At 36.0% G+C, this 23523-nt stretch overlaps 1 protein-coding gene across 2 annotated transcripts in view; it reads right to left on the bottom strand.

Annotated features, from left to right (window-relative positions):
• Nucleotides 1–23523, bottom strand: part of PRKN (parkin RBR E3 ubiquitin protein ligase) — a 683121-nt gene that overhangs the window by 658663 nt on the left and 935 nt on the right. The gene's annotated exons all lie outside the window — the stretch shown is intronic.

The raw sequence follows: 23523 nt of genomic DNA, 5'->3' as shown, positions 1-23523 counted from the left end.
CACTGATACTTGTTTTACTTCAGTCAGAGGACACATGAGAGTACTCCTTTTATACAATGGTGTAGTCATCAGAGCACTCACCTGACTGCTGATTTCCAGGCCATGGGCACCCTGAAGCCACAGTTTCTTTCCAGGAAAAAGCTCTAAGCTGTAAAGAGGACCAGGAAGAGTGTTCTTCCCCTCTCACCACAGCGACTGAGTCGCTGTGTGCACAGAGGGATCAGAGCCTACAATTTACACCAGCCCTGGCATTTAAAGGAAGCCGTATCTAACACCTCATGAATCTGGTACAGCTACAAAACATCTCAGCTTCAGCTGTAGGATGGCCAGCTTCCCACCCTAGCTTGGGATACATTTATGCAAGCAAAGAACTGTGGTTACAAACAGTATCTGTGGCTCTCAGCTTGTGCTCTCTCACCACCCACACAGCCTGTATGAAAGGTGCCTTTCACACGTGTTTTAAATTGAAACTGATGCTAAGTGAATCAGCTGTGCTCAGGCCCTGACCAAGAAGGCCTGATTAATTATTCCAGGAACTTAAGAGGTAACACACCTTCAAAAATTTATCTAATTTATTACCTATCTACTCCATGTAGAATTTCCTTTGGATAGTAAGGGGCTGTACATCTTGGAAAATACAATTACTGTTGAGTATTTACCATTCTTAAGGGTTTATAATTGCCACAAAAAAAATGCTATTAGTCTATAATGCAGATTCATTGTAGATAATCTTCAAATTAATACAGGTAATAAATACTAGTTTATGAATCTTGATCTGAAAACTTGAACAAAAGATGTTGCAACTTATTCCACTATAAAAAAATTGGTCTAATTTCTCTCTATACTTGAAAGCTTAATCGTTTACACTTATTTACTATACTGTTTTTCCCCTAGCAGAGTAACTACTAAATAATTTTTCAGCAATCTTTGGAAAAATTTGTCACGATTTTTAAACATACTTTTTATTGGCAAAAACCAGTTTGATTTTGGCTTTATAATGAACATTTAATTGTGTGTTATTTCCCTAGTGCAGCTCTTAAAAAGCTGTTTCCATTCACAGGTACACTGAAAAGAACAAAAAAACTTCCACATAAAAAGTAATGTGCCACCATAATTTGAAAATATTCACCTCATTCACATTCATCTGCCTCCACTAAAAGATTTATAACATGTCTAAACCAGAAATTGATGAAATCATCAGTGGCTGCAACATTTTGATCATAATCAATAATATAATTTTACCCCTTAAATGGGTTTTCAATTAAAGTACATTTTTTTCAAAGTAATGTTATTTTTGTCAAAAAAATAGTTTCTCTGCAGACTAACAGCATTAACTAATTTCATACTAGGTGCTGTGCTGTAAAGGGCAATAACCTGTAGAGCCAAAGATAATACTGTACTTAATGAAAGACATATAAAATTCATTGTGTTGTTTCACAGGTTAAATATTACTAAGTAAAATATTTATTAGATAAATAAGTACAAGTGTAAAGATTAAGCACCATTACACAAGTTTAGAAGTTCATTATCCAACAAAGAAGAATCTAAGGACAGCAAGAGAACATCAATGTTAGGAATTCAGGCTGGCCTGGCTCCCACAAATTCACTTTTGAACTTTCTCTTAGCTCTCAAGAAAACCCAGGACAAGACAGTTCAGAAGCTTCCACACAAAGTTAGATGTAAAAGATTTCTTGGATAGAAGAGTATGCCAGGAGCAGCAGAAACAGAGCAGACCATCACCAGTCTCTCATCAGATTATATTAAATGACACTATCAGGGCTTACTTTAAGTTTTATTTCTCTGGAAGCTGGGGCTGACTAGGCTACGACTTGCTGTACAGAGCTAAAGTAGAGACTGTTTTAAAGGAAAACTTATTTGTGCTGCTATACAGCAAGACCTTTTAGATATAAGAAATAGAAAAAAAATTTAATAGTGTGGAGTAAGACGAATGAGCAAATATATAAGAAATCATGCTAAACCAGAGGGGTTTGTGGTCCATTGAACAAATACTCCTGCTGCAGAAAGTGAATTAAATCAAATGGTGTGATCTGATTATCTTCAAGGATTATTTGTCATGGGCAAACTAATGGTTCAGGTAGGAACAGACTGTTACCCTTCAACTAAGTGGCAGTTATCGATCTTTGCTGGCACAGCCTCATTGTTACATGGCTTCAGTGTTATGGAGAGGCTGTTGGCTTAATGTCTGTCAGTCTGGCAAATACAAGTAGTCCTTCCTTAGGAAAGATAAAGGGAGGTAATTTCAGGGTCTTTCATCTTTTACAGAGCTCTACTGCTCAGAAGCCAAAAAGTGTATTTTCTTTGTCTATGGCAATTAACTAAATCTTGAACTTGACACAATTTTTATGGATGGATAATATGTATACCTAGAAATAGGAGAAAATTTCTAGCACTGCTGTTAGCAATGGAAATACAACTTCACCCAGACCCATCATCCTGTACCAGGACAGAGGCCTCAGAATAACAAAAGGAGAGGACACTTAGGGGAGATTATGGGGAACTCTTTGAAACTCTTTGATGTCACTTCTGAGAACTTAATTGAATGGAAAAACAACTGCACAGAATTTTGTTTCTTTTCAAATTGCACAGAATTTGAAAAGAAACAAAAAAGGGCTCTGTAGCTTTAAGAACAGACAAAAGCCTTGCACTCTTGTTCAGGGGACTGCTTTACATAAATCTTCAGGAAGTCTCTGACAGGCAGTATCCTGGACAGAAATCAGATAGCTATTTCTCAGGCTCAAATACCCAGCTTGTTTTGAGGCAGATCTCAAGACAAATACACCAAGAGCTATAAATCAGAGAACTATACCAGATGCAAGCAAAAATGAGGCTACAGAAGCTGAGGAACAAGTATATGATCCCACTGCTCTTCCACTGCTTTTGTCAAAAAATGTTTACTAATTTCACAGTTGTCCACATAATTTGAAAACTGAAAGTTACAATTGGTAGACTTCTTGGAAATTCCATTCTATTTGGCTTTTGTGAGGGAGGGAGCTGTAGCTTAGAAGCAATAAGCTTTTCTTTATTTATATATGGAAGCCGGTCCTGAAAAGCTTCTTCACACAAGAAATTCCTCTTCCTACAGTAAACGGACAAATAGGTATGAATGTAGTCATAAATTATCATTGCAGAACAGCAAATGCACAAATGTTGATCAAGTAATGTAGAGTGAAATCTTGTTTTATGTCCCACTTAGTGGAGCAGATTAATTCCTGGGATTCACCATTCGGAATACCCTTCATCAATTACTTTACATATCCACCTAGGCTCTTTGGTGCTGTGCATTTAAGGCCCAGCTGGGAGATCCAAACGTACAATGACATCCCAGTGAGTTTGTGAGGCTCAGGGAATGTGGCAGGGGAGTCAGGCTCCTCGGAGAGGAGTGACAGCAGATGCCCTCCAGGGGAGCTACAAACCGCACATCATCCCGGACTGTCACCCCTGGAACAAGCTCTGGACTCAAGGAAAAGAGCTGACAGGCAGCAGCCATAGTTTCAGCTGCTTCCTTCAGATCTTTCCCAGCAGGTGTCACTACGATGTAGCATTGCTATAAAATCTTCAAGTAACAAACATTAAAGTAGTGGGTTCCTTTTTCCCCCAAATGGCAAAGCACCTCTGTAGTCTAATTATGTAAAACCTGAATAGTCAGCAACAATGAGCTTTGTGATGAGAGGGCGGGGAAAACTGTTAGCTGTGTATCATTTCCACTTCCATACAGCTCATTTTCTTCTTATAAATTGTTATACCTCTGAAAGAGATGTCTTTAATGAAGTGGTTAATTTAATGCAGTGCTCAGCATTCTCTTCTTAACAGTAATGTACACAGATGGCTGTATTCCAAACTCCATTCATCTTTCTCAAATTGTTATAAAATGGCTGTTGAATTCTATTCTTTGGAGAGATAAAATATATTTGTAATAAACAATAAAATTTTCTAGCAGCTGGTTGTGAAAATTAAGAAAAAAACAAACCAACACAATGAGGGGAAAAAGGATTTCCAAAGCAGTCTCCATGCAGACTCTGACTGTCCTACCACCCAGCGATTCTGCAAGCATTCAGACACCTCACTGTAATGTCTCAAAAATCAATAGCAATTTATTCTCTCTTTGGACCCCAACCAACAAAAGTAAATAATACTGTCACCTGCGGTCTGCCTTCAGAACATGGTCACAAAACAGTCTTGCTACTATACCACAACCCTCCAGGGCTCTTTATCTATGCTGGCTTTGCAGATTGTATTGGCTTTCACAAGGGAGAAACACACAAGACAGCAACAAAAAGGGGTCAAGTTCTTGTACTCCGACCACCCAGGCTGCTGAGCTGGAATTAAGAAAAAGGTTTGGCACCTGTCTTACTTCAGTTTCAATGACATTAATTTTATTAAAAGGGAAAAAGAAAAAAATTAAAAAGAAATCCAAAACTGAAAAAGGAATATTAGACTTATGTTTTCTCCTGCAATAAAAGGGAAATCCTAGAGAAAAAAGTTGAAACACTTGCATAATTGCTAAATTGATTTCTTAAAAATTGGAGGCTTTGAAATTCACATTCCTTACAATTTTAATGAACACATGTCAGAATATTCAAAGTGATCCAGAATATTGACAGAATGTTTTCAAAAACATCATAATTTGTAACCAATATTAAGGAATCAATTCCCATCTCATTATAAGACAACCAGTTTAACTGCTCACAGCATGAGGTATATCATCGTCACAGGGACCTTACAAAATTTCAAACATATGATATGAAGATATGTTCACTTAACTTCTAGTGACCCTGTATATGTATGTATGTACAATGGACTCTTGTCTTTTCAAGGAACATTATTTAAATATGTTTGTATCTTTGCATATTAAATTGTCTTTGCTGCTGCATATGTGTAAAGCCTAGAGGGCACAGAAATTCTCACCATCACCACCAATTCTTTTTGCTTCTTAGAAATACTGATTGTTGTGTGTTCGTATATAATAAGTTCAGGATGCATCACTAGCTCATACAGGCATCACATCCTGATTTAAAGCAGTCCACCCTTTCTTTTGTGGCTGTTTATATCAATGAGTACAAAGACAGAGCATGGGCTGAATGCAAAGAAGGAAGTGGAAGTTAAGAGGAAAAAAATTGACCTTCTATTCCAATTTTCAACATGGACAGTAATTCCATGAAGTAATTTCCCACTCTAAAATGATAAAATGCCAAAACTTAAAAGTGCAATACAAATATGTGTATTTAATGGGTCTTGTAAAAACCCTCATTACAAGCCAGGCTAGAATTATAATTTCTTTCAGTAGGGGCAAAATTAGTAAAGAAAATGGAAAATTCCAAAATATTTTAGGTTAATATCTTAGGAGAAAGAAAAATTTGCATGGATTTTACATGACCACATGAGAAGAAATGAGGAGATACTAAGACCGTTTTTTACACAAGATATAAACACTTGTCTAATCAAAGGCATTCTGAGCAATGTTACAAGAAACTCCAGTAAAACATTAGAAGATTAATGTATTAATTATTTTAGAAATCAGGTGCAAAATTAAGAATACCCAATAGCCACTAATGTCAAAGAAAAGCAATGAAATAAACTGAATTTTATATTGAGTCACAAACTGAATGAAAAAGGAAAAAGGCTACAAAGATTTAATTAATTCCTTCTACTATAAGCCACAGCCACAATGAATGGAAAGCCTACCATTGTAAGAACCAAATTTAGGGTACAGCAAAGACTGCCTCAACTGCAGATGAATATTCAATTATTTCATTAAAAACTGTAGAACTTTTTAATGAATATTTAATAAGCACATCAGTATCTGAAGTCAGACTGCTGCATGACTTGATACTCATTCAATCCTATGCAAGCTTTTACTAGCCCCTTATTAAAAAAAAAAAACAACTTACAGGTTAAAAAGATAGTTTTATCTTTAATTTTGCAAGAGCTAAACAGCATAGGACTCAAAAAGGCAACAGCAGAAATCAGGAGTGCTTCTCTACTGTTCCATTTATATGTCCCAATAAGAGCATTTAATTTAATTTACTATTTACTTATTTTTCATTTGCAATTCTCTGCAAGTGTCTATAAATCCAGTGTTAACTACACCTAGTACTGGGAACACAAAAAAGAAATTTCTGAAAATAGGTTTAAATAATTCCAGAAATTCTTCTGTGGCTCTGAAGCATCTCCCAGAAAAGCTCTGACAAGGATTCTGTTCTGTTTAAAGGAACAACTCCTAGCTTGCCTCAGAAGCAGAGTGGCTAGACGGTCAAGGGAGGTGATCCTCCCCAACTAATCCACTGTGGCGAGATCCCTCCTGGAGTACTGCATCCAGTTTCTAGGGTTTCCAACATTGGAAGAATGTGACCTGCTGGAGCAGGTCCAAGAGAGCCGTGAAGATGATTAAGGGGCTGGAGCACCTCTCCCAGGAAGACAGGCTGAGAGAGCTGGGAATGTTCAGACTGGAAAACAGAAGGCTCCAGGGAGACTTTACAGTACCTTTCATTACCTAAAGGGGGCCCTGGCAGCCAGGAAGGCCAACCCTGTCCTGGGGGGCATCAGGCACAGCATTGCCACCGGGCAAGGGAGGGGATTGTCCTGCTCTGCTCTGAGTTGGGGTGGCCTCACCTCAACTGCTGGGGGCAGTTTTGTGTGACACAATATAAAAAAGACATTAAGCCCGAAGAAGATGTCTAGAGCACGTCAACAAGGATGATGAAGGGACTTGAGAAGCAGTATGAGGAGCAGCTGAGGTCACTTGGTCTGTTCAGCTTGGAGGAGACTGGGAGGAGACCTCACTGCAGCTACAACTTCCTCGTGAGGGGAAGAGGAGGGGCAGGCACTGATCTCTGCTCTGTGGTGCCCAGTGACGGGGAATAGGCCTGAGTCAGGGGAGGTTTAGGTTGGCTAAAAAGGTTCTTCACCCAGAGAGTGGTTGGGCACTGGATGAGGCTCCCCAGGGAAGTGATCACAGCACTAAACCTGACAACTCAAAAAGCGTTTGGACAAAGCCCTTGGGCAAATGGTGTGACTCTTGGGGATGGTGGTGTGCAGGGCTGGGAGCAGGACTTGATGATCCCATCCAACTCAGCATGTTTTGCGTTATATAGATAGATACACTCACACACACATGTGAGTGCAGGTGTGTGTATTTCAAATAATTAACTATTGTTTTCTCTCCAAAATGCTTGGAAAAAGGTTAACTCAGGACCTTTGCTGACATAAGTGTTCTCATTTCACTTGTATTCAGGCAGGAATTTCTGTCACCATAAAGCCGGTGAGCCCTAGCCTAACATTTACAACCTTTTTTTTTTATAAGGAACTAGAGTTAACAAGAATATTTACTAAGTTTACAATGGATTAAGCTCTTCCCTTCTAAAAAAATCTCTGCAAATTGCTTCATCTACTAAGAGCTACCCAAAAAAACTAAGACATAAGAAAGTGAACCATTTTAATCACTACTTTGCCAATACTACCAATAAGGTTACTGCTAATGTGGCCATTTTTCTCTAGGATGTAAATAAAAACTGTTAAGTAGATCTCATCTCTTAGATAACTAGTTCTGACTGCTTATCAGTTTACACCAAATAAATATTTGCAATTTAAACACAAAAATTTTTAGAAGACGTTACTTTGCACTTTCATTAAAAAGTGAAATTAACTAGATAGGACAGCATGCTTGCTTCCAGGCTTTCCCATCCCTTTTCTTAAAATCTTGGTACATGAATTTGCCTCCAAATGTGAGCTTACCAGAACAGAGGTGTGCGAGAGCAAATCACATAATTGGGAAGCCTGACAATACAGGATAAAATTATCAAGAGAAGGCAATATTTAATCACAAATTTGAGCACTCAATAATTTATCTAAAAATGTAATACATTCTAAAAACTCTAGCTTTTTATAATCCTGGAGTATGTTAACTAGCACAACTTATAAGTTTGGGGAAACATTAGTTTGAAGGCTAATATTCCAAACCCAAGACTCACCAGCTGAGGTCTCCTCAGCAAGGTGCAATGCATACAGAAAAACCAAAATTCTCTGCTTGTACTTTTGACACTGTTGGCGTATATCCTTCTGAGCAGCACTTCAGATTTCATTATACAATTCTGATAGTTTAAAACTACTTTTCTCCTGAAGCTTGACACACAGTTCTGTAACTATTCCAGTAACAAAACAAGAGTTTACAGCCAGAATTCTTAGAGTAGGGGTATTTTTTTTTATTTTTCAAGTTAAAAAAAAAAGAAAAATGTATCAAATCCAGCTACTTATGCCTCTCTTTGCATGACGCTAAAATGATGCTTACAGGATGTTGTTTTGCAGCTTATGGCTGAGTATAAGCAGACTGCATATTGTAAGCAAGCTGTGTAGGACAGCTAAATATTTAGATTGCCTGTTTCCTATTGAACGACCTTGATTCAATTCCTATTCTCTTTAATGGGTTTTAAATATAAAGAAAGAAATACTCCAATAACAAAATATTAAAAGAAAATAAAATAAAACTAGTTTCAAGGAACGATGGAATGACTGGGGAAACATTCCAGTACCATGGTGTTCATCATCAAAGACAAGATCGTATACCCTGGCTTCAAATCAGACTTCAGTAGCACACATCAAGGTAGGCACAGTCTGAGACCCTTAATAAGGAGAAATTACAGTGGCACATTGAATGTAAACTGAATGAGACAGGAGCTCTGCAGAAACAAACTAAAGTTTATTCTAAGTCTATCCTGAAATTATAGTAGAATAAACAAATATTAATATATCCATGTTTTTTAAAATAGCTTTTTCTTCCCTTACTTGGCATCATACATGCTTACCTATTCAAAAGCAGGTAACTGTTTAAGTGATCCAGATTTCCATCAAAGAGGTTAGTAACGAACTCATTTACACTTACATTCTTACTATTACTACAACTTAACATAAATAAGGAAATCTAACTAAAGATGTTTACCTACATGCACCATGTTTAAGAAAAAGTGTCATTGGTTGTAACATGTTCTGCAGCTTATATTCACTTATATATTTTGCACTGCACATTCAATTAAATTTTCTAGATTTACCCTCATCAGTGTGTGAAGATGCTCAAATCCAGTCCAAATTAATAGATTTGCAGAGTATATTTAATCAATATATTATGAAGGCTAACCCAGACTGATTTTATTTGCTGAAGTACATGAATTTCTTTGACCTCACTGTCTTGATTTCTCTTGAACCTGACTCTGAGGCTGTAACAAATTTGTTTCAGCAACAAGACAAAGGTACAATCTAATTCACTTTCCGGATTGTGAACATGACTGTTCAAAGCACACATGTAATTATATTCTTTCCTTGCAAGAACACGTTTTAGAAACACTTTTTTAGTAGAAACCTATGATTTGATATGAACAGTGCTTTTTTCTTAAAAAGGAAGTAAAATTAAAATTTGCTTTAAAACACTGCTATTTTACAAATTTATTCAATTAAAACAACATTAACTTATAAAAACAATGCCTAATTTTAATGTGCTCTTTGCTTTTAGTATACTCATACACCAAATGTTACAGCAACTAAGAAGTTTCAGCATTTTTCACCTCTGAAAATCTGAAAACAGCTTATATTTGTATAGTTCCAGCATTTTCCCTCACTGAAATCAATACAGCTACTCAAGAAAAGCACGCAGGTATATTAACCTGTTAGGTGGATTTCAAAGAATACAATTTTATAGTCCTATGTTATTCTTCCGTGTGTTGGTGTAAAGAAACAAACATACCTAATTTTGTGGTTCTTCTCAAATCTATTGACTATGAAACATATGACACAAAAGAAATCTGCCAACCTGAACACAAAGGAAACCATATAATGAAAAGAGCCATGACAAAATAAATACCTAGTCTTAAAATAATAATAGTTATTGAAGAAGGAAACAAAATTCACAATCCAAAGGATTCTCCAGCTGGACAATTCTATCTCTCCTGCCATCATCACAGACAAAGATTAGTCCCTTAACAAAGGCAGGGGTATTGAACGATTCCAGCCCATCTCTGAGCTCATCTTTGGCCAGAAGCTCCCTGCCTACTTAGAACCTGGCAACAGCTTTAAAACTACTGTATTTCAGCCGCTTTACAACTACTGTATTTCAGTGCAACATATTACCTACAAACCAATTTTTAATGTTCTAACTGAAATCTTAGACTCTGAACTTCAAAAGAATCTAAACAGTTGAAGCTTAAGTAACACAGTTATCCACTGTATCTCAGAAATATACACAACCTAAAAATCAACTAAAACTAAACCAAACAGCAACTTGTGAAAAAAGCAAATGTACATGTTAAGAATACAAAAGTGGAGTTATAAATACCTCATGTACCTGAAAGTTCCTGTATCTTTACTGAAAGAAAATTTTAGTACAATGAAAAGAAAATCCTAAAAAGTGCCCAAAAGGGAAACACAAAATACCCCACTAACACAGGGCAACTTTTTTTCTTAAATGAGTGTTTTTTCTGTTTGAAGTATTGTTGATTTATGTGTTAGAATTTTCAGCACATTTGTAAATAGAGTAATGTGAAAAAATTTAATGTCGCTTCTGAGACCTAGAAGCTGTAATATACTTTAAAAACAGATAGAATAGAAATCCCAGCAAGGCTAAATATATAATAAAATGACTGCTCGCTCTGTAAGAAATATACCTGTTTCTAATATACGTATAAACTACACCATATCATCAAAATTTAAGTAGCTTAAGAAGAAGTGTAAGTTTTTTCTGCAGTAAAATCAAATTTTGATTCACAACATTATATATATAGCTTACACTCAAGAGCCATTATAAATTACATGAACTAATGGGCACAATGTGAAACATTCAGCATCTTATGAGAAAATGAAACAGATTTTGTACAAACTTGCACTGCTAAGATGGTTACTGCCCAGTACCAACTCTAATGCAGGTGAAGCAGCATGCACTAAGAGGTAGATAGTGCTGAACACACAAACTCTTTAATTACACTTTTTGGTGACCAGCCAAATTAAAGTTGGATATTAAAGATCATTATGCTTTTAAGTTAAACAGTTAAGTGACAAATCATTAAAAAGAAATTGGAAAATGTGGAAATATTTCCAAATATTAATAAAGGTATGAAAAAGCTCATTTTATTAAACAGTCATTTCAAAAGTAATATTCTAGAGATAAAAATTTATTATTAGGTCTTTACAATGGCAACAAATTTTGTGCATTTCACCAATTCTACAATTCTTCATGTGCTTGCAGTTTTCAGTTTGTTGATCTATTGTTAAGACATTAGTGGTATTTAAAAATAATTGAGGGTTAAACAGTGATGCACAAAATGATACATTCCCAAGTAACCTTCCCCCACTTTAGTGTTAACAAGTAGGAATATGTTTTTGCTGCTTCCAGTGTCAAGATCAGGTGAACTGAAAGGTTTTACAGAGTACATTACTCCAACTCCTTAAGGGGCTATAAAATCACATTCAACTCAGCTTGTTATTAATAATTCATGGCAACTTCCTTAGTTCACTACAGGGGCATCACTCTTAGGGCATCATTCTTATTGAAATAACTTAACAGGGAAAGTCAGATAAACAGTGTTACCATCAAAATGAGAAGTCACCTACCATGAACCCAGGGACTTTAAACGCCCTAAAGAATTTAGATCCTTACATTTTTCACGCTAAATTTGGAATTCCACATTCCTTTCTAAAAGTTGATGTTAATTTAATAGATAAGTAAAACCAACAAAATTCCATCTATCTAATGAAATTTGGTTTATCTGTAGATTTGAAGTATCACATTTCCATTCATTTAGCTATATGGCATAAGAGCTATTTATGCTTTCATTACTCTGAAATAGACCCTTTTAACAATAATATTTTACTTCAATTAAGGATTAAACTAAGTTTGTCCATTAAACATAACTATGATGTAAAAATACTATTATTTGGAATACTTTTAACTATAGTAAAAAATACCTACTAATAAAGCAGTTACTGACACCAATTATGATACATAAAGACCCCAAGACTTCATTCTTCATGGTCACATAATAGATGATTCTAACAGAATTATGTCATGTACTAGTAACATTTGGATTTCAATGCACATGGCTAACTAGATGGACAGATCCAGGAAAAAATGGCCTTCAATAAAAACACATTAAGATAGGGACTATACACTCATTTTGTAATTTACTCAATAGAACAAAATTAGCTTTGATGCATCAATAAACCACCATGGGAAAATCAGCTTTATCCTTACAAACTTAATTAATTCTGGTGTAGAAAAAAAGGAAGTCCACTTAAAAAGCTTAGTCTGCTCTCTGAATAAAATAATGCCCTATGCACAAAAAATTCTAGTTGTAAGAAAATTCCAAATCCATCTTTAATTTTTTTAAGTAACAAGAGAACAAAGTTTGTGTTTTAACTGCTTTGTCTCCCGCCAAGCACACTTTGGTATTAAGAATAAGGTGTTAGTGAGTGGTTTGTTGTAATTTGCAGTCAGTTTCCAACACAGATAAAAAGCTTGAAAAGGCAAAGCCTCAGAGGTGCATGGGCCAAAGTGGTTCACTGCTGTACCTTCAAAATACAAGGTCTTTGTGGCTGCATCATCATTCCATAGATACATTATCTACATACTTTTAAAGACAAACTTCAGATTAATTGCTCCTGATAATGTTGGGGAAAACAAAGAAGGCTTTGGATACTAATTCTAAAGTATCATCTAAACAGTAACTATTGCCTGGTGTCTCTCAATCGCTTCCTACTCAGTAATGTAGTAGCCCAGGAAGGCTGTGTTTCCTGACATAAACACCAAGGATAAACAGTATTTTGTTACTGTCTTATGGAGAGCTGAGAAGCCGTGTCAAAAAGTCACTTGTTTCTTCTAAGATAGTTGATTTCAAATCCAGCTGGAAACCAACAGAAGTGATCCAACCTTTCCTTCTGAAGAAATCAGCATTGTCTTATTTGACTATAACATCACTGTTAACAGAGTCAGATTCTTTAGCAATAACATACAGCAAGTAGATATGCACAACAGTTTCATGCAGATGAAATGAACAAGAAACTCAAACATTTTGACTTTTTATCCTAATGCCCCCTTTGCACAATTGGCAAAGTAAATTAAAAGTCTCCCCGTGCACAGTCCTTTGTCCTCAAAGGGCTGCTATTTTAATTCACGTCTAGAACTGAACTAAATTCCAAAAGCTGTATTCACATGAAATCAACTATCTTATTTTTTCATGTGTTGCAATTGTATCCTAAATTGGTTTATAGCCCACTGTCTGCTTTCCTAGTTCAGGAATCTGATGATACGAACAGTTCTAAAATAAAATATTTGAAATGAAACAGGAGTTGACACTGAATACTCATTGTGCACAGTGTTACACAAGGACATCTTAAGTTCTTACCAGAATTACAGCAATAGTTCTACTATTACCTATTGAGAGTGCTTAATTTTTTCAACTTTATTTACATTAAAAAGAACTGCTGACTTCTTAGTATTGAAAAATCATGAATGGACAACATATGTTGCAACTGTTATCACTGACAGATGAAAGTATGGAAATGCCAGGCTTCCAGAAATGGAGTATAAGAAACATTTTAAGTCTGTCACCAAATACAATTTATACCACAAACAAGGATTATTTGTAGTATTTGAGGGTTACTTAGCATTTCCATTGTAAAACTCTGCACAACTGAGAAGGAAAAAAACCATCACAGATGTGTTCATGACACAATTTTAAGAAACCAATGTCCCAAAACAGTGTGCTCACTTTAATGCAAGTTACTCGACTTTCTCTCAGGATATTCCCCAAGAACCGTAAATCTCTGCAAAAGGGAAAGTACAGTAAATGTTCACTTATTTGATGTAATATTACAATAACTGTATTGTTTGAAATACAATTTTGAAGTATCTGATGCTTATTTTTAAATGTGGAATTATTTTTGTCTCTCTAACAAAAACCACCAAATTTAATCCAGAGCCTAATTAAGAGGTGCAACTTCATAAATAACTCCTAAGCAGAGTCGCATACACCCACAGTAAAATCAGCTGGTGTTAAGCATATGTGACTCAAAAAATCCCAGGTACAAATGGACCCATAAAGTTATGGGCTTAGGAAGCTGAATTTGCTTAGGAAGCATAGGTAAACTTTAGGAGCAGTGCTAGGATCAACTGTGTGACTCTGATTTATTTTGGTATATGTTACTTAAGTCTTGTATTTATTTGAGGAACAAGACAACAGAAAAAGCTCCAGAATACTTCTCCTGAGCTTCAGGTGTTTTATGAGATTGATGTGGCCAAAGCATCAGGCCATACTTGAAAATTTTGAGTTTTAATGTTATTTCAGAGCAGCACTCAGTACTTTTATAAGGCTGTAATGTGTTTTCATTTTACCTGTACTGAAAAAAAAAAAAAAAAAAAGGATAACAGCAGGAAAGCAGCAATTCTAAGAAAGGGAGGCATAAAATGGAAACATAATGCAACAAAGAAGCAAATTAAAAAACTCTCCTTTTCCTTTATTAGAAATAAGAGAAACAGATTGTGCTCATCTTGCTAAGGGCCAAGAGTCTCACTGTATGGAATTCAGCCAGGCTCCAGCACACAACTCACTATGGAGTTTTGCTGTGTTAAAAAGTAAACCAGATGGGATATTTGCTTCCAACAAGATAATTCTAATGGAAATTGTTAGAAGCACTGTAAAAGAAACTTTTCAGCTTCATCTGCTATTTTGTTGTGTATAATAAGGGCAGGTAGAATGAAAAGTAGACTATGAAAACAAACCACAAAAATTTAAAAATTCAAAATATTAATCATTAACCAAGTTCGAAATTTATGTGCCTCAGAACACCAACTGCTTACATAAAGCACATACCAGGCTAAAGCCAAATCTCAAACAGTAGCAGAGTTAGTGTGAATAAAATATTCTAAAATTATGTAAAGGGAATAAAAAGGAATCAACTTAAAGGTTAGCCTGTAGCTGCATACAGCTTGAAGAAAAAATATGAAGCAAGTCAACAGACCAATACACCAGGGCCTTGTGAGACCTAATAGACACAGTGTTTTTGTTCAGGATCATTAAGATAACATCTCCTGTTCTTAAAAGACCCCATATTTCCCAGATGAGCTACAAAAGACAAGGAAGGTAGATGAGGTACAGTTCTACAGTAACAGGTTTTGACGACTTCTTGTACATCTAAGTATTTTTAAAATATTGTGCCCTAAGTGTGCTAGAGCAAAATGAAAGAACTGTTTTTTGTTGTTGTTGCTTTTGTTTGTTTGTTTGTTTGTGGGGTTTTTGGTTGGTTTGTTTTTTGGTGGGTTTTTTGTGTTTGGGGTTTGTTGTTGTTGTATCGATGTATTAGACTGTAGCCCTGAACTGTTCCTGGCAGTAAACAGCTTTTTTCAACACAAGCTATACCCATTTTATCACAACAACAAATTCACTCTTAAAGAAAGATAACAGGCAAGAAGGGCAATATTTTGTAAACAAAGTAATTTAGACACAAACTGGACCCATTACTTCTGAGAAACAGGGTCAGTTATCATAGAGAGACAAGCTCATGCTTCAATTTTCCCAATCCAGTTTGCCAAGTAGAGGTACCTACCACTAAAAATTTACTGTTAAAATGGTAATATATGTTTTCTTTTTTTTTAATCTTACTCTCCGATTAAACATTGCTCTAAGCTCCCTTTTCTTTTTCAGGAACTGGTCTATGCCAGACTTAAGAAATTCTACTCAGGCTTTGACTTTGTCCTACCATGTTTCTTCAATCACCCAGAAAGCAGATTGGAATGAAATTGATATGACTGGATAAAAGAAAATCAATTTTTTTAACATTTAGTTTCAGTAATCTAATTATGAAGCTTTTAGTAATAGCATAATTACTTTGAAGTTCTGAACATATGTTTCCACTGAGAGTATTCCACAGAGGACACTATATCAGAAAAGGGAAAAAATGTAAACATAAATGTACCAAAAATATTTCAGCTCATCAAAAAAAAAAAAAAAAAAAAAAAAAAAAAAAAAAAATTGAAAGGAGAACCAGAGAACCATATGCCAGAGATTTAATATGATGTCCAATATAAACCACTTTTGTTTCCATCATGCACAGTCCTTTAGTTTAATACCAATGAAGAAAATGGAAAATAATTTTTCCATGACATCAAAGCACATTACCAAAACGTTACTGGATTGGCACAATTTAAAAATGAAAATACACATGTAAAATTACTGTAACAAAAAGCAGCTGAACACTATTCCTTGAACTTTAAAGGTCTAAATGTTTCTGCTGATGGAAAGGATGTTTTAGAGAAACGGCTCACACAATTTGCCTAAAAAAGCCCAGGCATCTCAGTTTTTTGTGATTCTTACTCTTGTGAATTTAGCTAAATATCCTTAGCTCTATACACTAAAAGTTATTAAATCTGAAGTATTAGATCTGACCCAAGACAGTTCTATTGGCTACATTTAATAATTTTTTTTTAAAAAGGAATCAATGAACTAAGAGGGAAAATTCACCATTGCATCCCGGATTTTGGGTTCTGATTAGGGGTTTTGATATGTATTACTTAGCCGGTTCCGAGGACCCCTTTGTACATCCCTGTTCCCCCCACGGTGTCCGGCTCCAGATCAACTCCAGCAACCACCCCCTGCTCCTTCCTGAGACTTTCCTGTCAGTTACCCCATTCCCCGCAACCCCATTCGCCCTGGAGCCCTGTGTCCACCCGTCGCATCCCCATTAACCACCCCGGTCCACGTCACACCCTTGTATCCTGCCCCCATTGGGCGACGGGGGCTTGCGCCTCCCTTGGCCCGCCCCCTATAAAACCCCACTCCGTTCTTTGCTCGCGGCCATTTTGTCCACGCGGCGTTGGAGAGCAGCAACGCTTCTCCATCGCAGCTCCACGCGCCAATAAAAACTCTCCAGCCAACCACACAGACAGAGTGGACAATTCCTTACTTCTTCGTCTTGCCCCTTGCACCCGGCAGCAGAACGCGGCCAGCCCACCCCGGTGCACGGAACACAGAAGCGCCCAGAAGCAAGCGGCGGCCCCGAGTCCCGCTGAGAAGCAGCGCCATTCCAGGCTCTCTGGAGCTGCGCGGGGCTGGGGAAAAGAACGCAACATCATAATTCACCACTGAGCTAAGACATTTAGAAATGCTAAACAAAAGATACAGAAAACAGCAGCACAGACAGGAAGACACTGGGGAAAACAAACAAACAAACAAAAAAAACCAAACAAACCCCCCCCATCAAACAAATAAAAAGAAGTAGGGGAATTACATTATAATATAGAAAAGCTTTACTTTTAACAAAACAATACTCACGCTGATCATCACAACAGTGGTGAACAAAGCAAGATTTTTGTTACTGGAAAGCCAATTTTGCTTTTTTTTTTACGTATCACAATTTACAAATGCAAATGAATTTGCTTCAGTGCCCTTCTATGTCATCACCAGCAAAACCTAGTGCACAAACAGCAAAACTTAGTGCACAAACCTACTTTTACATAATACACAAAACCCCACTCTCAGCAGATAAACTAAAGCAAAGGAGGATGTCCAACTTTTATGGCAACAAATGCATTGTTCATACCACCTTCACTAAAAACAGCACAACCAACAGCTTTTGATTGCAACTGCTCTCTAAAAGGTTGTACTTACATTTTCTACGCATTAATACATTACAACCTTGCTGTCCTTTAAACTGCCATGTAATGACAAGCTCTTTCCTCAATACAGATCTTCCTTCATCATTATCATCTTCTGAAAGTCTTAAACAATAAATCAACTTCTTAATGCTTTTCTTTTTTCTTTTCTTGGCTGAGAGGTCTAGGCTTAGAGCTTTAAGGTAAAAAAACCTGTGTCCCCAAATCATAAGGGCATGTCAAAAGAAGAATAAAACCCATGGAATAAAACAATGTACAAACAATATTTTCTTGTTTTCTTACCAACAGATCTATGCTATAGGAACAAATAATGCATAACAAAAGAACTTTTGACATATTCAGAAAATAAACACACAATCCCATAGGTCAGATTTCCAAAATTTCCAAAGGTTAAAAAGGGAAGACATTAATAGCAAGGCACTTGTTGAAAATGTTCATTCAGTAACCACCTTCCATCATTTCAACTTAGCTCAAACCAGCCATGGATAGAAAATCAAGTCTTCCTCAACAATCAGAACAGGAATACAGCCAAGAGGTATGGTAAAAACTGCAGGATCCAGACAATTTATTTTAGACATGTTTTATGGGCAATGACCCATCATACTTTTTAGATATGTGTATGTCATTGTTTTCCCTCTTTCAAAGGTAAATGGAGAAGAAAATACTGACATAATATATTATAAAATCAGAGGTCATCAGAGGGCATGAAAGCTTTTGAATAGTTTTAGAGTCAGGGTTTTAAAATTTACATCACTGAAATTACTAGTGTGAATAGAGGTGTTATATTCTGTAGACAGCTTCAAATAGTTCTGAAGTCCAAGAGTGAGCTTCTGCCATTAAAAAAAAAAAAAAAAAAAAAAAAAAAACTACTTAGAAATAAAAAAACAGGAATACAGTTAGCAGAGTTAATTTCTCTGAAGCACATAATTTATGATGCCACTGTTTTGGAAGGCATTGTGATATACAGAGAAGAAATTCTTGATGATTTTGTGGCTTATCCATTATAGGCATGTAGCCACAGTAAAAAAGACACCACATAAAGCTACCGTGTGTACTTAATGCATCATAACTCTGTCAAGTTATTTATGCAACCTTTTGTTTGAATTCATGAGAAATCATTAATAAGACTGCCTTGTTCAAGAAAAGATGCATGTTTACCAGCACCAATACCAGCTACCACTGTACAAATTGCTCAACGGCATGAAATAAAAGACAGTTTCATGATTATTTTTTCATTAATTTCTACCTTTAAGATTGCTATAATCAAATTTAATATTTGAGTGATAACTGGAGAACTTAAATTATTCTTTGTCTCTTGTCATCTTAAGAGAATTTGTAATATCATGGCAAACATTTCAGTTATTTCCACATGCCTCGAAAAACAACTTTGATGCTACAACTTTTCCTGGGTCAAGCTTTAACAACACTAATGTAGACATGAACATGCTGATTAAGAAAAGTGATGCAACACAAGAGCTACTGCTTAAAAGCCAGTTTAGTACAATCAGGCAGATTTCAGACTGCTTCAAAAAGTGCACAATAATTCTTTCTCCATCTTGTCCAGCCTCAAGAATAAAACAGGCAAAAGGGTACTGATGCATTTTTCTACATCAGATAAACCAGATGGATTTTTATCCTTATTTTGTAAGGTCATCCATCATTCCACTCCTTTAGCACTGATCAAAATACAGAAGGACTGAAAAAGGCCTGAAGTACAACATTTGGAAACTGAAAAATTGTAAAAATATTGTAGATTTTAAATGACATAATTTACCATATTAAAATTTAGTTACTTAATGATTAGAAGTCCTCATAAAGCACAAACATTTGCAAGATGCCCCACCTACACTGTAGTTCAGAAGGAAAAAATCAGGTTGTGAAATAACTGATAATTACATAACTAAAGCTTGCCAATGAATTATCTCCAAACCAGTCTTTGTAGTGGCTTTCTGTGAATTCTGGCTATATAGCTGCCCATTTCTTACATTATTGTTTTGTCTTCTTTTAATGGAAAACTTCATACATCACTGGCTGCATTCTGTGTTACAAGTTGATTTAAAGTCCAACAATACTTATATACAGTACATAGCAACAACCACAATTGATTGAAAAGAATTAATTTATCTATTTTACATAAACCTGTCTGGCAAAGTAACAAACTTCCCACTAATGGTTTTATTCTCCCTTGGGCTTCTCCTAAATATAGCAACTTGGAAAACCTTCACCATTCTCAGTATCATTTGCTTCTGTGGCCTAACCATTTATACAACTGAGAGTTCCATGATGCAGGGTGTGGTAGCCCAACTAACTTATTTCAGTAAGGGGGGATAAATGTGTTTCCAGTTAAGAAAACTACTCTACCTCTTGAGGCAATGTTACCACAAAAGAATAAAATAATGTCTTTAACTTTAAACTTATCTAGAAAAGACATTCTTTACTTCGGCAAGGACTCTTAAGCAGTAGCTTTTGCTGTTAGGCTTTCCAAAATATTTTTCTTCAATTTCAATATTTTGTTAGCAAAGGCCTTTTCCTAATTGTTTCTCAAAGAAAGTGGAATCTGAAACTCTTAACTTTATTCTCTCATCACACAGATAGGCTGGATCAAACCATTGGGCAATGGAGACTCTATTTACACATTGCATGCAAGTAAGCATGGGTCATAAATTTAAAGAAATTGCCAGATCAATTTTCTTCAGGGCCCTATCTGAAAAACTCAAAACAGTGCATCAGAATATCCTTAGCCCCTGCTTAGTCTCCAGTGTCTTGATATTATAATACTGTTATTTTTCAGTCTTAAAAAAAAAAAAAAATCAATCAAAATACCAAAAGCAAAAAGACACACCCCACTCTTCCTCCCCCTTACTACTTGTCTTTCAAAAAGAAATGCAAGCAAAAATTCTCATATCCCTTAATGGAAACAACAAAATCCAGCACACTTATGTATATCTAGCAAAACTCAGCTGTCTTTTGAAGATATCCTACTTCAAATGACACTAACTTTGTAACACCTTGCTGACAGAGTAATAATAAAGCATTATGTAGGAAAATAATCCTCAATATATAATTCCAGTAAAACACAAAGTGTTTCATGATGCAATTCTGTACATGCAATCCAATACAGTGATCCTAGCAGAAAGGAAAAAGGCTCAAAACAAACTGAGCAAAGCAGGTAATGTATCTGAAATGCAAGTAGCCTTTGATATTCCAAGTTTAGGTTTTGTTTAAACAAACTATCACCCAGATTATTCCCCATGCTCGTGAACTACAACTTGAGCTATAACTCCAGTATTGTAGTTGAACTATCCATAGCATTAGAACACCAAAATGCCAACAGAAGAAGAAAATTTCAGAAAATACAAAAAGGTATTTTGCATACCAAAATTGCAGTATGAAATCAAAATATCTAAGTAGAAAACTAAACTACTTTTCCTTTGATTGCTACACTAGTGCCATATTAAAATAGTACCATGTATATAAATATATTCAGGGAAATTCTGAAAGGGTTTACTCTTATTTTGCTTCCTCCAAGTTATTTTCATACCAATGAGAAATATTTATGCAGAAAGATTATCAACACACTGAAAAAGGGTGCAACACAGAGGAGTGATCGGTCATCCAGATAGCTAAAACTTTCACCTAGGCTCCCACTCTCCCTTAACTTGATTACTGCTAGATGAATCATATTTCACTGTCAAAACCCTTCGCAACCTGTCGTTACCACCACCTTCATCTCTCATTCACCACAGAAATGCTGAACTGCCACTGTTAACTATATAGTCCACCTTCTACATTTTTAAAACAGCTTAGGGCCTTCTCCTGGGTTTTTTGCTCTTTGAGAGATATTTTCTGAAAAATTCCACAAAGCTGTCCCAGCATCTTACTTCAAAATCAGTTGGTTTTTTTTATTTTTTCCCCAGAACAAGTGTTCAAGAACGTGACATTATTGCCAGGGCTGTTGACTAAGAAACAGATCAGCCAATCCAACTGCAGGTTGTCACTTCCATTCCACTAACACTAGTTTTTAGCTGATCCAATGGTAAGCAAATAAATAAAGAATAAACTTTAAAACCCCACCTCAAAAAACTCCCCAAACCTACCAAGCCCCTAAGCAGAGCTATGACAAGCTATGTCACTTAACTAGCACAGTCCAGATTCAAATTACCCTTTAAGGAACCTGAATGCGCACAAGTCTATACAACCTGGCCTGTGAGAAATGAAGAGAAAAAAGAAAGAACATAGAAAATAAAAAAAATCAATTAAAGGAATTATCATGTGCATATTATGGCATTAACTTATGAGGATGTAAGACATGAAAGATATGAAACTGTGAAACATTTTGGAAAAAATACATGTATTTTATAGGAAAATTCTTTTAAATACTCAAGTTAAAAAAAATGGGCAGATTATTTTCTCACCCTTGCCCTCCTACCCCCAGTTTTTGCTATGGCATTCCCAGCATGCAAATGTTTAGAGAGTTTTCAGAAAGTCTCAAAGCAGGATACTGGACTAGGTCTCCATCACATACTTTGAAGATAATTCTTTTATTTTTGGAGAGTGGGTGAGGGTGTTATGATTTTGGCTGGGATAGAGTTAATTTGACTTAGAAGCTGGTACACTGCTGCGTCTTGAATTTAGTATGAGAATAATGTTGGTAACACACCGGTGTTTCAGTTGTTGCTAAATAGTGCTTAGCCCAAATCAAGGACTTCAGTTTTCCATGCTCTGTCAGTGAGGAGGTGTGTAAGAAACTGGGAGTGCGGCCAGGAGACAGCTGACTCAAACTGGCCACAGGGATATTCCACACCACAGATCATGCCCAATAGATAAATTGGTGGGAGTTGGTCTGAGGATGGGCTGGGCATTGGTCAGTGAGCAATTTTATTCTGCATCCCTTGTTTCTCTTGAGTTTTTTTCCTCCCTCTCCTTTTCATTACTACTATCATCATCATTAGCATTATCAGTATTTTTATTACTCTGTTTCAATTATTAAACTTCTTTTTTTGCCTGCAATTCTCCTCCCCACCCTGCTGCTAGGCAGGGGAGGAGAGGGTGAGCCAGTAGCTGTGTGGTACTTAGTTGCCAGCTGGGGTTAAACCAGGGCAGGTTGCAACTCACGTAAAGCCGTGTTTTTAAATATGCAACTAATTGGTCTGCACATTTCATAATCAATATTCACAGATGTTTCCATCTGCCACAGTGAAAATAAAATTATCGTTCCTCAGTCATATAACATTTATATTCATGAGCAGTAAGCAAATATTTAGATTTCAGTGTGAAGCTAGAGGCATCGGCTCTGTAACCACATGGGCAGTCTCAGGTACACTCAACTTACTTTTCTGAAGCATTCAAAAAACAAACACACACTGCAGTTCTGCAAACACATGTTTTATATACTACAGCAATACATCAGATCAGCAGATAACATTGCAAAATAAAAACACTGGAATACCTGACCCTCTGTGCTTTCCCCTTAAGCCAAGCCTTCAATTTAAAATGTTCTCTACTACATAAGAAAATAGTAGTTCAAATGACAAAGTCCTGTAAGAAAAATTTCACAATTAGGAAGAGACCATTTGCATTAATATGTATACAGGGTGAAAATACTGGGAAACATTCTTTTTAGCTTTAGCAAAGCTGAAAGAACATTAGTGATACACCTGCCATCATATTTTCACTGCTAAGAAATAAATCAATGCCTGAAAGACCCATAGTATTCTTGGAAACTTTTGAGATGTTCAATTTAAAAACAATAAATATTTTCACAACAAAATGCACAATTTTCATCTTGATGAGATCTTAAGTAGACAGAAACTATGACACCAACGTTGATGATGAAACAGCAAGCCTGAGAACAGCAG

This window comes from Anomalospiza imberbis, chromosome 3, assembly GCF_031753505.1.
Source record: "Anomalospiza imberbis isolate Cuckoo-Finch-1a 21T00152 chromosome 3, ASM3175350v1, whole genome shotgun sequence".
Classification (NCBI taxonomy): domain Eukaryota; kingdom Metazoa; phylum Chordata; class Aves; order Passeriformes; family Viduidae; genus Anomalospiza; species Anomalospiza imberbis.
Note: the sequence above shows the minus strand (reverse complement) of the source record. Positions and strands in the feature narration are given on the sequence as shown.